This window comes from Oncorhynchus masou, chromosome 8 (genome assembly GCF_036934945.1).
Source record: "Oncorhynchus masou masou isolate Uvic2021 chromosome 8, UVic_Omas_1.1, whole genome shotgun sequence".
Lineage (NCBI taxonomy): Eukaryota > Metazoa > Chordata > Actinopteri > Salmoniformes > Salmonidae > Oncorhynchus > Oncorhynchus masou.
Window position 1 is genome coordinate 14,820,792 of NC_088219.1, and position 17,283 is coordinate 14,838,074.

Below are 17,283 nucleotides of genomic sequence, written 5' to 3' on the forward strand. Positions count from 1 at the left end.
CTGAAGAGAGGATAGTGGAGGGGGAATATACTATCTGAAGAGAGGATAGTGGAGGGGGAATATACTATCTGAAGAGAGGATAGTGGAGGGGGAATATACTATCTGAAGAGAGGATAGTGGAGGGGGAATATACTATCTGAAGAGAGGATAGTGGAGGGGGAATATACTATCTGAAGAGAGGATAGTGGAGGGGGAATATACTATCTGAAGAGAGGATAGTGGAGGGGGAATATACTATCTGAAGAGAGGATAGGGGGAATATACTATCTGGAGGGGGAAATCTACTATCTGAAGAGAGGATAGTGGAGGGGAATATACTATCTGAAGAGAGGATAGTGGAGGGGGAATATACTATCTGAAGAGAGGATAGTGGAGGTGGAATATACTATCTGAAGAGAGGATAGATGGAGGGGATACTATTACCTGAAGTTGGATAGAAGGAAGGGGAATCGACTCTGTGAAGAGCGAAAAGATGGAGGGGGATCTACTCCCCCATGAGAGGACAGATGGAGTGGAAATCTACTACCTGAAGAGATGATAGATGGAGGGGAAATCTACTCCCTGAAGAGATGATAGATGGAGGGGGAATCTACTACCTGAAGAGATGATAGATGGAGGGGAATGTACTCCCTGAAGAGAGGATAGATGGAGGGGGAATCTACTCCCTGAATAGAGGATAGATGGAGGGGGAATCTACTCCCTGAAGAGAGGATAGATGGAGGGGGAATCTACTCCCTGAAGAGAGGATAGATGGAGGGGAATCTACTCCCTGAAGAGAGGATAGATGGAGGGGGAACCTACTCCCTGAATAGAGGATAAATGGAGGGGAATCTACTCCCTGAATAGAGGAGAGATGGAGGGGAATGTACTCCCTGAAGAGAGGATAGATGGAGGGGGAATCTACTCCCTGAAGAGAGGATAGATGGAGGGGAATCTACTCCCTGAAGAGAGGATAGATGGAGGGGGAACCTACTCCCTGAATAGAGGATAGATGGAGGGGAATCTACTCCCTGAAGAGAGGATAGATGGAGGGGAATCTACTCCCTGAAGAGAGGATAGATGGAGGGGAATCTACTCCCTGAAGAGAGGATAGATGGAGGGGAATCTACTCCCTGAAGAGAGGATAGATGGAGGGGAATCTACTCCCTGAAGAGAGGATAGATGGAGGGGGAACCTACTCCCTGAATAGAGGATAGATGGAGGGGAATCTAGATGGGAGGGGGAATCTACTCCCTGATAGACAAATGGATAGAAAAGGATAGTTGAGGGGAATCTACTCCCTGAATGTTCTAATATACTGGAGGGAGGAATCTACTCCCTGAAGAAGATAGATTGAGGTGGAATCTGGAGGGGGAATCCATGACTCAAGCTTTCATTTTGTTTATACCTGTTCTACAAATGTATAGTCCCTTAAAACCAGTTCATGAAGAAAACTGCTCTTGCTCTCCTGTCAGATGTTCTAATATACTGTACATGTAGTGATGAGGACTGCAAATTGGGACACCCATGGTAATGTTATAGGGAAGGTCAGCTGTAGATCAGGTAATGTTAGAGGGAGGGCCAGCTGTAGATCAGGTAATGTTAGAGGGAGGGCCAGCTGTTGATCAGGTAATGTTAGAGGGAGGGCCAGCTGTAGATCAGGTAATGTTAGAGGGAGGGCCAGCTGTAGATCAGGTAATGTTAGAAGGAGGGCCAGCTTCAGATCGGGTAATGTTAGAGGGAGGGCCAGCTGTAGATCAGGTAATGTTAGAGGGAGTGCCAGCTGTAGATCAGGTAATGTTAGAGGGAGGGTCAGCTGTAGATCAGGTAATGTTAGAGGGAGGGCCAGCTGTAGATCAGGTAATGTTAGAGGGAGTGCCAGCTGTAGATCAGGTAATGTTAGAGGGAGGGTCAGCTGTAGATCAGGTAATGTTAGAGGGAGTGCCAGCTGTAGATCAGGTAATGTTAGAGGGAGGGTCAGCTGTAGATCAGGTAATGTTAGAGGGAGGGTCAGCTGTAGATCAGGTAATGTTAGAGGGAGTGCCAGCTGTAGATCAGGTAATGTTAGAGGGAGGGTCAGCTGTAGATCAGGTAATGTTAGAGGGAGGGCCAGCTGTAGATCCGGTAATGTTAGAGGGAGGGCCAGCTGTAGATCAGGTAATGTTAGAGGGAGGGTCAGCTGTAGATCAGGTAATGTTAGAGGGAGGGTCAGCTGTAGATCAGGTAATGTTAGAGGGAGTGCCAGCTGTAGATCAGGTAATGTTAGAGGGAGTGCCAGCTGTAGATCAGGTAATGTTAGAGGGAGGGCCAGCTGTAGATCAGGTAATGTTAGAGGGAGGGTCAGCTGTAGATCAGGTAATGTTAGAGGGAGGGTCAGCTCCACAGGACATGACCAGTGCATTTTTCAGCCCATTGAGATACTGTTAAGGTTGATTGACTGATTGATTGGTTAATCAATCAGACCATTTGCTTTAGAGTCAACCTCACAGAGGGAATGGAAGCATGTCAAACGGAACGGGAGGAGATATAGAACACAGCTCTACTCAAGCTGGGAATCAAACGATTGTTCCATACCCATAAATTCAATCCCAAGATGCTCTGCCATTGCAGAAAGTTGACAGTTGGAAAAACAAACAAAAAGAAGAGGAGAACAGTTTAGGAGAGACACCTTCCAACATAGATAAACAACAGATATACATACACAGTATGGGCATTGAGCGACAGGACTGACGGGACAGTTGAGACACGGATGGTGAGTCATGAGCAACAGTTACAGTAACAGGACGGAGCTGGACAACATCAAGCTAAGACCATCAGGACATCCAAACAAGCACCACAGACAAAACAACAGCAAGCAGTTAGACCAGACTAGAGCATGCAAATCCAGATATCCACTTAATGCACTGCCATAATGACAAGATGGGATCTCTGGGCCATCCATTAAGGGCAGATTATGACATAGTGCACTACTTAGCTAATGGAACATTATATTACCATGACAGTTGGGTCTATAGCACAAGAACATAGATCGTTTTGAAAGTATAGATTAGTCGTCCAATTAATAGATTTGAATATATTAGTTCATTAAATCTATCTTCCTGATCATAAGGGATGTTAGATGTTACTTCTTCTCGTACTCACTACATGGCAGCACAGTTCAATGTTAATGTTTCATTCAACACAGGCAACTGCATTCAGATTCCGGAAACATTTGATGGGACATGACATGTGACCATGGTATCATGTCCAATGACATGTTAACAGAAAAACCTTACCTGTATACCATGGGAATACAACATCTGATCAATTCACTCTAAAATATTACATTATAACCATGTTATAGGGAAGGGAGGGGATGCCTGATAGAGAGTAAGTGTATGTTCTGTATGTGATGGAAGGCCTGTGTGACAGTATGAGACGTGAAGCCTGTGATTGCCTTCACTGAGGGATACATGTATTAGTGAAGACAGAGTCCATCTCAGCAATCTGTTCACCAACCTCATCTAAGGACCAGCCACACCTTGATACTATTGACTAAGCTAAGATGATGTTTCACCTCATCCTCAAAACAAAGTTATCCAATCAGCTTCAGAGGGAGGGGTTATATTGCATGGGAAGAAGTGGAGAAGGGCTGCACCATTCCAGCTGCTGAACCCATATCTCTGACAGCCCACTTGCTCTAGACGGGTTGCAGCAAATCCCAGCTGTTGTCATGACAACGTGCTCTTGGGGGGGCTGAGGGGGTCCAGCTTTCTGTAGAGCCATCAATGAGATATTTGGGGTAGGGGAGACGCCTTAATAGGAGGAGGGAAGTGGGATGGATGGATAAGTGGATGGATGAGGTTCGGAGAGAGAGTGTAGGGCTGGAGGGGATTCTGTATGCTTCTATATATTCTAGTTCTGTTTTGGCCTCAAAAAGCTAACTTCACAGCATGATGAGGATTGCAATACTAGCCCATATATGCTGGAGATGCTGGAGAGGGTAGATGTATATTACAGTGGCTCAACAGTCTCTACTGTACACAATCTACACTGTAGGGCAATAAAACAAGGGAATTAACACAGTCAATAGAAATGGTAGCCAACAAGCTAATCCTTAAAATGCATGTACTGTAGAAAACTACAATACTGCTATACTATAAATCATATACCATGACTTGCCATGACAGCAGAAGGCCCCATGTTTGATCATATACTGTAGAGTGTGGACTTGCATATCATACATTTCCCTGTTTTCATGCAAAACAAAAAAAACATTATAACAATACTAGAGAACCATTATAACCCTACTAGAGAACCACTATAACCCCACTAGAGAACCACTATAACCCTACCAGAGAACCATTATAACCCTACCAGAGAACCACTATAACCCTACTAGAGAACCATTATAACCCTACCAGAGAACCATTATAACCCTACCAGAGAACCACTATAACCCTACTACAGAACCAACAAGCTAATCCTTGAAATGCATTTCTTCTCTGACTGACTAGTAAAGTGAGTCGATTTCTAAAGGCCTGTTTGGATCTACAGTATATGTTTTGCTGCAGTGCTGTCAGTCGAGTGGTCCTGACCTCTATTGGCTGTCAGTCGAGTGGTCTTGACCTCTGTTGTGGATGTGCACACTTGAAACTGTGACAGACAGGCATGTGTACGTTTAGAGGAAATTGGTGTGCAGAAATGGCCTCCTCTCCAGTGTGCTCTCTGAATTAAATTACACATGTCAGATCTCGCACTGGAGGGGGGGGGTGGAGCTTCACCCCATTTGTCTGCCTTTTTTGTCATTCATGTTATTATAAGTGGAGCCTCAAGCTTGTTTCCAATGCTACTCTTGTGTGTACACGCAAAGGTCGTCTCTCAAAGGGGTCACGCATAGTTGGGAATTTTCAGATAATTTCAAAGGAAAAGATTTAGATAAATGGTCTAATGTAATTAATGAATTATATCCCTGGTCGGTCCCGATGTTCATTACATATTTGGTCTGCTTTGATGTTTTTACAGTACTTTAATTGTGGGTATTTTTCCGTAACGGAGGAGCTTTGAAAAATGTCAACCACACACCCTGCCTAGGTCGTCTCAGCATGTCATTTAAGGAAAAAAGGCTTGGCTCTGTTGACAAGAGTTGACAATGAATACACTTCTTGAAAAGAGAGGAATTTGTGCAATTCCATGGAGGTTAAACATAACGTGACAGTAAGATAGATGTCGATGTAGAGTGAGAGAGCTCCCATTACCTGCTGGCACATACAGTATGGTTCAGTACAGTACCAGGCTGTATGCATAGGCTCTGGGAAAGATGCTTACATTACATATGCAATACATTTTGCAACTAAATAGTGTACAGGAGCGCTGTCATCCTGAAATCCACACAAGGCAGACTTACAAATGCATGATGTTGATGGATATGTACTGTAGAAAACTACAATACTGATATACTATAAATCATATACCATGACTTGCCATGACAACAGAAGGCCCCATGTTTGATCATATACTGTAGAGTGTGGACTTGCATATCATACATTTCCCTGTTTTCATGCAAAACAAAAACCAAAAACATTATAACAATACTAAGAAACCATTATAACAATACTAGAGAACCATTATAACCCTACTAGAGAACCACTATAACCCCACCAGAGAACCACTATAACCCTACCAGAGCACCATTATAACCCTACCAGAGAACCACTATAACCCTACTAGAGAACCATTATAAACCACTAGAGAACCACTATAACCCTACTAGAGAACCATTATAACCCTACCAGAGAACCATTATAACCCTACCAGAGAACCACTATAACCCTACTAGAGAACCATTTTAAACCACTAGAGAACCACTATAACCCTACTAGAGAACCATTATAACCCTACCAGAGAAATATTATAACCCTACCAGAGAGCCACTATAACCCTACTACAGAACCATTATAACCCTACTAGAGAACTATTAGTATTTTGTTTTTTTACGTGTTATTTCTTACATTGGTACCCCAGGTAATCTTAGGTTTTATTACATACAGTCGGGAGGAACTACTGGATATAAGAGCAACGTCAACTCACCATCATTACGACCAGGAATACGACTTTCCCGAAGCGGATCCTGTGTTTTTCCCACCACCCAGGACAATGGATCGGATCCCAGCCGGCGAACCAAAACAACGTCGCCGTAAAAGGGGCAAACGAAGTGGTCTTCTGGTAAGGCTCTGTAGACGGGCACATCGCGCACCGCTCCTGAGCATACTACTCACCAAGGACCAGTCTCTTGACAACAAGGTTGATGAAATCCGAGCAGGGGTAGCATTCCAGAGAGACATCAGAGACTGTAACGTTCTTTCTCTTTCTTTCTTTGCTTCACGGAAACATGGCTCACTCGAGACACGATATCGGAGTCGGTACAGCCAGCTGGTTTCTTCACGCATCGGGCCGACGGAAACAAGCATCTTTCTGGTAAGACGAGGGGCCTTATGATTATGATTATTATTAACGAGTCGTGGTGTGATCATAACAACATACAGGAAATCAAGTCCTTCTGTTCACCTGACTTAGAATTCCTCACAATCAAATGTCGACCGCATTATCTACCAAGAGAATTCTCTTCGATTATAATCACAGCCGCATATATTCCCCCCCAAGCAGACACATTGACGGCCCTGAACAAACTTTATTTGACTCTATGTAAACTGGAAACCACATATCCTGAGGCTGCATTCATTGTAGCTGGGGATTTTAACAAGGCTAATCTGAAAACAAGACCCCCTAAATTCTATTAGCATATTGATTGTGCTACCAGGGCTGGTAAACCCAAGATCATTGTTATTCTAACTTCTGCGACGCATAAGGCCCTCCCCCGCCCTCCTTTTGGAAAAGCTGACCACAACTCCATTTTGTTGCTCCCAGCGTATAGACAGAGACTAAAACAGGAAGCTCCCGCACTCAGATCTGACCTATCTGATTCCACGCTTCAAGATTGCTTCAATCACGTGGATTGGGATATGTTCCGCATTGCCTCAAACAACAACATTGATGAATACGCTGATTCGGTGAGCAAGTTTATTAGCAAGTGCATCGGCAATGTCGTACCCACAGCAACTATTAAAACCTACCCAAACCAGAAACCATGGATTGATGGCAGCATTCGCGTGAAACTGAAAGCGAGAACCACTGCTTTTAACCAGGGCAAGGTGACCGGAAACATGACCGAATACAAACAGTGTAGCTAATCCCTCCACAAGGCAATCAAACAAGCTAAGCTTCAGTATAGAGACAAAGTAGAGTTGCAATTCAACAGCTCAGACACAATAGGTATGTGGCAGGGTCTACAGTCAATCACGGATTACAAGAAGAAACTCCAACCCACTCCAATTTGCTTACCGCCCCAATAGGTCCACAGACCACGCAATCGCAATCACACTGCACACTGCCCTAACCCATCTGGACAAGAGGAATACCTATGTGAGAATGCTGTTCATTGACTACAGGTCAGCATTTAACACCATAGTACCCTCCAAACTCATCAACAAGCTCGAGACCCTGGGTCTCGAACCCGCCCTGTGCAACTGGGTCCGGGACTTCCTGACAGGCCGCCCCAGGTGGTGAGGGTAGGCAACAACATCTCCACCCCACTGATCCTCAATACTTGGGCCCCACAAGGGTGCATTCTGAGCCATCTCCTGTACTCCCTGTTCACCCACAACTGCATGGCCATGCATGCCTCCAACTCAATCATCAAGTTTGCAGAATATTACCAACAATGACGAGACGGATGTCAGGAAAATAACCTCACACTCAACGTCAACAAAACAAAGGAGATGATTGTGGACTTCAGGAAACAGCAGAGGGAACACCCCCCTATCCACATTGACGGAACAGTAGTGGAGAGGGTAGTAAGTTTTAAGTTCCTCGGCGTACACATCACTGACAAACTGAATTGGTCCACCCACACAGACAGCGTGGTGAAGAAGGTGCAGCAATTCGGCTTGTCACCAAAAGCCCTCACAAACTTTTACAGATGCACAATCGAGAGCATCCTGTTGGGCTGTATCACCACCTGGTACCACCTGGTACGGCAACTGCTCCGCCCACAACCGTAAGGCTCTCCAGAGGGTAGTGAGGTCTGCACAACGCATCACCGGGGGCAAACTACCTGCCCTCCAGGACACCTACACCACCCGATGTCACAGAAAAGATCATCAAGGACAACAACCACCCGAGCCACTGCCTGTTCACGTCACTATCATCCAGAAGGCGAGGTCAGTACAGGTGCATCAAAGCAGGGACCGAGAGACTGAAAAACAGCTTCTATCTCAAGGCCATCAGACTATTAAACAGCCACCACTAACATTGAGTGGCTGCTGCCAACATACTGACTCAACTCCAGCCACTTTAATAATGGAAAAATGTATGTAAAAATGTATCACTAGCCACTTTAAACAATGCCACTTAATATAATGTTTACATACCCTACATTACTCATCTCAGATGTATATACTGTACTCTACATCATTTACTGCATCTTGCCTATGCCTTTCTGTACCATCACTCATTCATTTATTTGTATGTACCTATTCTTCATCCCTTTACACTTGTGTGTATAAGGTAGTTGTTGTGGAATTGTTAGGTTAGATTGCTCGTTGGTTATTACTGCATTGTCGGAACTAGAAGCACAAGCATTTCGCTACACTCACATTAACATCTCCTAACCATGTGTATGTGACAAATACAATTTGATTTGATTTGCCTGTTACTCAGGCCCAAAAGCCAGGATATGCATCTAAGTGGTATCATTTGGATAGAAAACACTTTGAAGTTTGTAGAAATGTTAACATAATGTATGATACTATAACACAATTGATATGGTAGCCGAAAATCCAAAAAAAACAAATGTAATTTCTTTTTTTTAGATGCTCTTTCAATGGAAAGTTATGGGTCCTATGCAATTCCAGCTCCCAGATTGCAATTCCTATGGCTTCCACTAGATGTCAACAGTCTTTGTTCAAGGTTTCAGGCTTGTTCCTTCCGAAACGTGGAAGAATTTTGAGTTTTGGTACCGGGAGTCAAAGTTGGAAATCAGTGTGTTTGCGGGCGACAAAGAGGATGCACACTTGCTCATTTTTTTCTATTGAGCATACTTCATTCCTCAATAAATATTATATTTTAATTATATTTTAGGGTACCTGAGGATTCAATAGAAACACAGTTTGACTCGTTTTAACAAAGTTTAGCGGTAGCTTTTTGGATTATTTTGTCTGCATGTTGAATGAGTGAATTACTGAAATTGATGGCGCCAACTGAACAGACTTTTAGAGATATAAAAAATGATTTTATTTAACAAAACGACCATTGCATGTTGTAGCTGGGACCCTTTTGATTGCAAACAGAGATAGATTTTCAAAAAGTAAGTGATTATTTAATCGCTATTTGTGATTTTATGAAGACTGTGCTAGTTGAAAAAAATGTTGATGTGGGGCGCCGTCCTCATACAATCGCAATGTTAACCCTACTAGAGAACCATTATAACCCACTAGAGAAACACTACAACCATACTATAACCCTACTAGAGAACCACTATAACCCTACCAGAGAACCATTATGACCCTCCAACAGAACCATTATAAACCTACAATAACTCTACAAGATAACCATTATTTATAACCCTACTATAACCCCACAAGAAAATCATTACAAACCTACTATAGAACCACTAAATTCCCACTATAGAACAACAATAACCCTACTATAGAACCACTAAAACCCTACTAGAGAACCACTATAAACCTACTAGAGAACAATTATAACCATACTATAACCCTTCCAGTAAATCATTATAACCCTACTAGAGAACCATTAAAACAATACTAGAAAACAATGTTAACCCTACTGCAACCAATATAACATACTAACAATGTTGACCTAATAGAGAACCATTATAACAATACTACAGAACAATGTTGACCCTGCTAGAGAACCATAATAAAATACTACAAAACAATGTTAACCCTACGAGAGAACCATTATAACAATACTACAAAACAATGTTAACCCTACTAGAGAACCAATATAACAATACTACAGAACAATGTTGACCCTGCTAGAGAACCAATATAACAATACTACAGAACAATGTTGACCCTGCTAGAGAACCAATATAACAATACTACAAAACAATGTTAACCCTATGAGAGAACCATTATAACAATACTACAAAACAATGTTAACCCTACGAGAAAACTATTATAACAATACTACAAAACAATGTTAACCCTACTAGAGAACCAATACAACAATACTACAGAACAATGTTGACCCTGCTAGAGAACCATTATAACAATACTACAAAACAATGTTAACCCTACGAGAGAACCATTATAACAATACTACAAAACAATGTTAACCCTACTAGAGAACCATTAACAATACTACAAAACAATGTTAACCCTACTAGAGAACCATTATAACAATACTACAAAACAATGTTAACCCTACGAGAAAACTATTATAACAATACTACAAAACAATGTTAACCCTACTAGAGAACCATTAACAATACTACAAAACAATGTTAACCCTACGAGAGAACAATTATAACAATACTACAAAACAATGTTAACCCTACGAGAGAACCAATATAACCCTACTAGAGAACCACTAAAACCCTACTAGAGAACCAATATAACCCTACTAGAGAAACAATTTAACCCTACTAGAGAACCAATATAACCCTACTAGAGAACTATTATAACAATACTACAAAACAATGTTAACCCTACTAGAGAACCATTAACAATACTACAAAACAATGTTAACCCTACTAGAGAACCAATATAACCCTACTAGAGAACTATTATAACAATACTACAAAACAATGTTAACCCTACTAGAGAACCATTAACAATACTACAAAACAATGTTAACCCTACTAGAGAACCATTATAACAATACTACAAAACAATGTTAACCCTACGAGAAACCATTATAAATACTACAAAACAATGTAAAACCCTACGAGAGAACCAATATAACCCTACGAGAGAACCAATATAACCCTACTAGAGAACCACTAAAACCCTACTAGAGAACCATTATAACCCTACTAGAGAACCGCTATAACCCTTCTATAGAAACATTACAACCCTACTATAACCCTACGATAGAACCAATAAAACCCTACTAGACAACCATTATAACCCTACTAGAGAACCACTATAACCCTACTATAGAAACATTACAACCCACTAGAGAACCACTATAACCCTACTAGAAAATCATTATAACCCTATTAGAGAACCCCTACAACCCTTCTATAACCCTACTAGAGAACCACTATAACCCTACTAAGAGAACCACTAAAACCCTACTAGAGAACCATTATAACCCACTAGTGAACCATTATAAACCACTAGAGAATCATTATAACTCTACTAGTGAACCATTATAACTCTACTAGAGAACCATTATAACCCTACTAGAGAACCATTATAACCCTACTAGACAACCATTATAACCCTACCTTAACCCTACTAGATAACCACTATAACCCTACCTTAACACTACTAGATAACCACTATAACTCTACCTTAACCCTACTAGACAACCACTACAACCCTTTTTAACTAATAGAGAACCATTATAACCCACTAGAGAACCATTATAACTCTACTAGAGAACCATTATAACTCTACTAGAGAACCATTATAACCCTACTAGACAACCACTATAACCCTAAACCCTACTAGACAACCATTATAACCCTACCTTAACCCTACTAGATAACCACTATAACCCTACCTTAACACTACTAGATAACCACTATAACTCTACCTTAACCCTACTAGACAACCACTATAACCCTACCTTAACCCTACTAGATAACCACTATAACCCTACCTTAACCCTACTAGACAACCACTATAACCCTACTAGACAACCATTATAACCCTACCTTAACCCTACTAGATAACCACTATAACCCTACCTTAACCCTACTAGATAACCCTACATTAACCCTACTAGATAACCACTATAACCCTACCTTAACCCTACTAGATAACCTAGATAACCCTACATTAACCCTACTAGACAACCACTATAACCCTACCTTAACCCTACTAGATAACCTAGATAACCCTACATTAACCCTACTAGACATCCACTATAACCCTACCTTAACCCTACTAGACATCCACTATAACCCTACCTTAACCCTACTAGACAACCACTATAACCCTACCTTAACCCTACTAGATAACCACTATAACCCTACCTTAACCCTACTAGACAACCACTATAACCCTACCTTAACCCTACTAGATAACCACTATAACCCTACTAGACAACCATTATAACCCTACCTTAACCCTACTAGATAACCACTATAACCCTACCTTAACCCTACTAGACAACCACTATAACCCTACATTAACCCTACTAGATAACCACTATAACCCTACCTTAACCCTACTAGACAACCACTATAACCCTACCTTAACCCTACTAGATAACCCTACCTTGACCCTACTAGACAACCACTATAACCCTACCTTAACCCTACTAGATAACCACTATAACCCTACCTTAACCCTACTAGATAACCACTATAACCCTACCTTAACCCTACTAGATAACCACTATAACCCTACATTAACCCTACTAGACAACCACTATAACCCTACCTTAACCCTACTAGATAACCTAGATAACCCTACATTAACCCTACTAGATAACCACTATAACCCTACCTTAACCCTACTAGATAACCACTATAACCCTACATTAACCCTACTAGACATCCACTATAACCCTACCTTAACCCTACTAGATAACCACTATAACCCTACATTAACCCTACTAGACATCCACTATAACCCTACCTTAACCCTACTAGATAACCTAGCTAACCCTACATTAACCCTACTAGACATCCACTATAACCCTACCTTAACCCTACTAGATAACCACTATAACCCTACCTTAACCCTACTAGACAACCACTATAACCCTACCTTAACCCTACTAGATAACCACTATAACCCTACTAGACAACCATTATAACCCTACCTTAACCCTACTAGATAACCACTATAACCCTACCTTAACCCTACTAGACATCCACTATAACCCTACCTTAACCCTACTAGATAACCCTACCTTATACTAGATAACCACTATCTATAACCCTACCTTAACCCTACTAGATAACCACTATAACCCTACCTTAACCCTACTAGACAACCACTATAACCCTACCTTAACCCTACTAGATAACCACTATAACCCTACATTAACCCTACTAGATAACCACTATAACCCTACCTTAACCCTACTAGATAACCTAGATAACCCTACATTAACCCTACTAGATAACCACTATAACCCTACCTTAACCCTACTAGATAACCTAGATAACCCTACATTAACCCTACTAGACATCCACTATAACCCTACCTTAACCCTACTAGACAACCACTATAACCCTACCTTAACCCTACTAGACAACCACTATAACCCTACTAGACAACCATTATAACCCTACCCTACTAGACAACCAATAACCCTACTATAACCCTACCTACCTTAACCCTACTAGACAACCACTATAACCCTACCTTAACCCTACTAGACAACCACTATAACCCTACTAGACAACCATTATAACCCTACCTTAGCCCTACTAGATAACCACTATAACCCTACTAGACAACCATTATAACCCTACCTTAACCCTACTAGATAACCACTATAACCCTACTAGACAACCATTATAACCCTACCTTAACCCTACTAGACAACCACTATAACCCTACCTTAACCCTACTAGATAACCCTACCTTAACCCTACTAGATAACCCTACCTTGACCCTACTAGACAACCACTATAACCCTACCTTAACCCTACTAGATAACCACTATAACCCTACCTTAACCCTACTAGATAACCACTATAACCCTACCTTAACCCTACTAGATAACCTAGATAACCCTACATTAACCCTACTAGACATCCACTATAACCCTACCTTAACCCTACTAGATAACCTAGATAACCCTACATTAACCCTACTAGATAACCACTATAACCCTACCTTAACCCTACTAGATAACCTAGCTAACCCTACATTAACCCTACTAGACATCCACTATAACCCTACCTTAACCCTACTAGATAACCACTAGCTAACCCTACATTAACCCTACTAGACATCCACTATAACCCTACCTTAACCCTACTAGATAACCACTATAACCCTACCTTAACCCTACTAGACATCCACTATAACCCTACCTTAACCCTACTAGACATCCACTATAACCCTACCTTAACCCTACTAGACAACCACTATAACCCTAACCTAGATAACCAACTACATTAACCCTACTAGACAACCACTATAACCCTACCTTAACCCTACTAGATAACCACTATAACCCTAACCCTACTAGACAACCATTATAACCCTACCTTAACCCTACTAGACAACCACTATAACCCTACCTTAACCCTACTAGATAACCACTATAACCCTACCTTAACCCTACTAGACAACCACTATAACCCTACCTTAACCCTACTAGACAACCACTATAACCCTACCTTAACCCTACTAGATAACCCTACATTAACCCTACTAGATAACCACTATAACCCTACCTTAACCCTACTAGATAACCTAGATAACCCTATTAACCCTACTAGATAAACCACTATAACCCTACCTTAACCCTACTAGATAACCTAGATAACCCTACATTAACCCTACTAGACATCCACTATAACCCTACCTTAACCCTACTAGACAACCACTATAACCCTACCTTAACCCTACTAGATAACCACTATAACCCTACCTTAACCCTACTAGACATCCACTATAACCCTACCTTAACCCTACTAGATAACCACTATAACCCTACCTTAACCCTACTAGATAACCACTATAACCCTACCTTAACCCTACTAGACATCCACTATAACCCTTCATTAACCCTACTAGACAACCACTTTAACCCTTTGTGAAATTTTATGGAGGATTCAATCCCTTTTGGAGATTTAAACTGCCCTTGAAAAAAAACTCATGGATAAATACTGGTTAACGCAGCGGTCATGTTGATGTGGAAACACAGGGAAACATAGCAACCCTGAGTGGGGCACAAATACATGATCCCACACAGTATGCGGACATACAGTTAAATGCCAAATTAAAGGAAACTCTTGAGTAAATGAGGGATACAAAGTATATTGAAAGCAGGTGCTTCCACACAGGTGTGGTTCCTGAGTTAATTAAGCAATTATCATCCTATCATGCTTAAGGTCCTGTATAAAAATGACTGCATCGGTCATTACTACATTGTTGGTTTAGAGCTTGTAAGGCATTTCACTGTATTAGTGCACTTGACAATAAAACTTGTAATTTGAAAAATGCCCAGGTGCTCATTATTTTGGCTACCATGGCTAGAAGAGATCTCAATGACTTTGAAAGAGGGGTCTCAAGAGCATAGAGGTTTTAAAGGGTGTGTAGGTTTTGTCTCAGTCACCAGATCTCAACCCAATTGAACACTGATGTGAGATTCTGGAGAGGTGCCTGAGACAGCGTTTTAAACCACCATCAACAAAATGATGGAATTTCTTGCGTAAGAATTACGTTGCATTCCTCCAATAAAGTCCTCCAATAAAGTTTCAGACACTTGTAGAGTCTATGCCAAGGTCCATTGAAGCTGTTCTGGCTCGTTGTGGCCCAACGCCCTTTTAAGACACTTTTTATGTTGGTGTTTCCTTTATTTGGGCAGTTAACTTTACATCAGAGCCAGTCGCTTCGAGGGATGAGCTGTCGAGCTCAAGTTCTCCACATGCGTCTCTAATCTGGGTGTAATTGTGAGGTTGATGGACATGCTTGCTGGGGTTGCCAATGTGGAGCGCTGATGTTGGGTTAAGATCTGTCGCCCCAGGCCACTAGTGCTGTTTAATACTACACTGTAATGTAATTATAGGGCGGGATCTCAGGGCTGAGGAGGACCTCTGTGAGAGCAGGCAGAGTTTGTTGTTTTACTGTGAGAATGGCATTCTGCTGTTAAAACTTGGGAATTGTTATTGCAGAAACAGTGAGGAGAATAGCAGGGTAAGCTCTGTGTGTGTGTGTGTGTGTGTGTGTGTGTGTGTGTGTGTGTGTGTGTGTGTGTGTGTGTGTGTGTGTGTGTGTGTGTGTGTGTGTGTGTGTGTGTGTGTGTGTGTGTGTGTGTGTGTGTGTGTGTGTGTGTGTGTGTGTATGTGCGTGTGCACGTGTGGTCAGGGAATACAACTAAGAATGGCATTGTCCATACATGTCCTGATCCATGATGTGACCAGGCAGGTGTTGTCATTGTATACTGCCTATGCATTCCATTCAGACAAGCATGTTCCATATGAAGTGATGCAATACCTACATGCTTATTTTGCCTATTGCATTTAGTGATGATCCATGGGCAATATGGATAGTCAAAAGGTACCCTGGGTAGTTTATCTAATCAATAACCAATTGACAAAAGATACAGAGAAATTAGAATAACGACCAGTTAATGTAATCAGTCAATTAGGACTGTAATGTCATTTGTATTACAACTGGCAATGTCATTAAGCTGAATCAGGCGTCATCGATCTTATTCCTAACAGTTATGTCACCTGACATTCCTGTTTGATAACTAATGCAATATAATCAGGGTATTTGTGTCCATGGATCAGCACTAATGTTATCACAAATGACTTTGGTTTTCTCCCTGACTGGAGACACACACAGCAATCCAAGTATTCCATTCTAGCAGAGCACATGCAATTACTGTACATATCAATGTCAAGGACATTCAGTACCAAGTCACATGCCGACTGAACTTGTTGAAGGGGATCCAGTGAATGCATCTCTACGCTAATTCTCTGTAATGCGGTCATTTGTTTTAAAATTAGAACATCAACAAATGAACGATGTTGGTCTGAACGGAGCATCGCCGCGGGGATGAGTCAACATACACAGATGGCAGAGAACAGCTATTAGGACCAAACAACACAGAGTCCTGCCACATGTCAACATCCTGTACCACATGCAGGACAGACAGACAGACGGACGGACGGACGGACGGACAGGCAGGCAGGCAGGCAGGCAGGCAGGCAGGCAGGCAGGCAAGCAGGCAGGCAGGCAGGCAGGCAGGCAGACAGACAGACAGACAGACAGACAGACAGACAGACAGACAGACAGACAGACAGACAGACAGACAGACAGACAGACAGACAGACAGACAGACAGACAGACAGACATAGACAGACAGACAGATAGA

General features: G+C 41.8%; 1 protein-coding gene across 2 annotated transcripts in view; it reads right to left on the bottom strand.

Moving 5' to 3' along the window:
- Positions 1 to 17,283, bottom strand: part of LOC135544157 (pro-neuregulin-2, membrane-bound isoform-like) — a 121,312-nt gene that overhangs the window by 18,527 nt on the left and 85,502 nt on the right. The gene's annotated exons all lie outside the window — the stretch shown is intronic.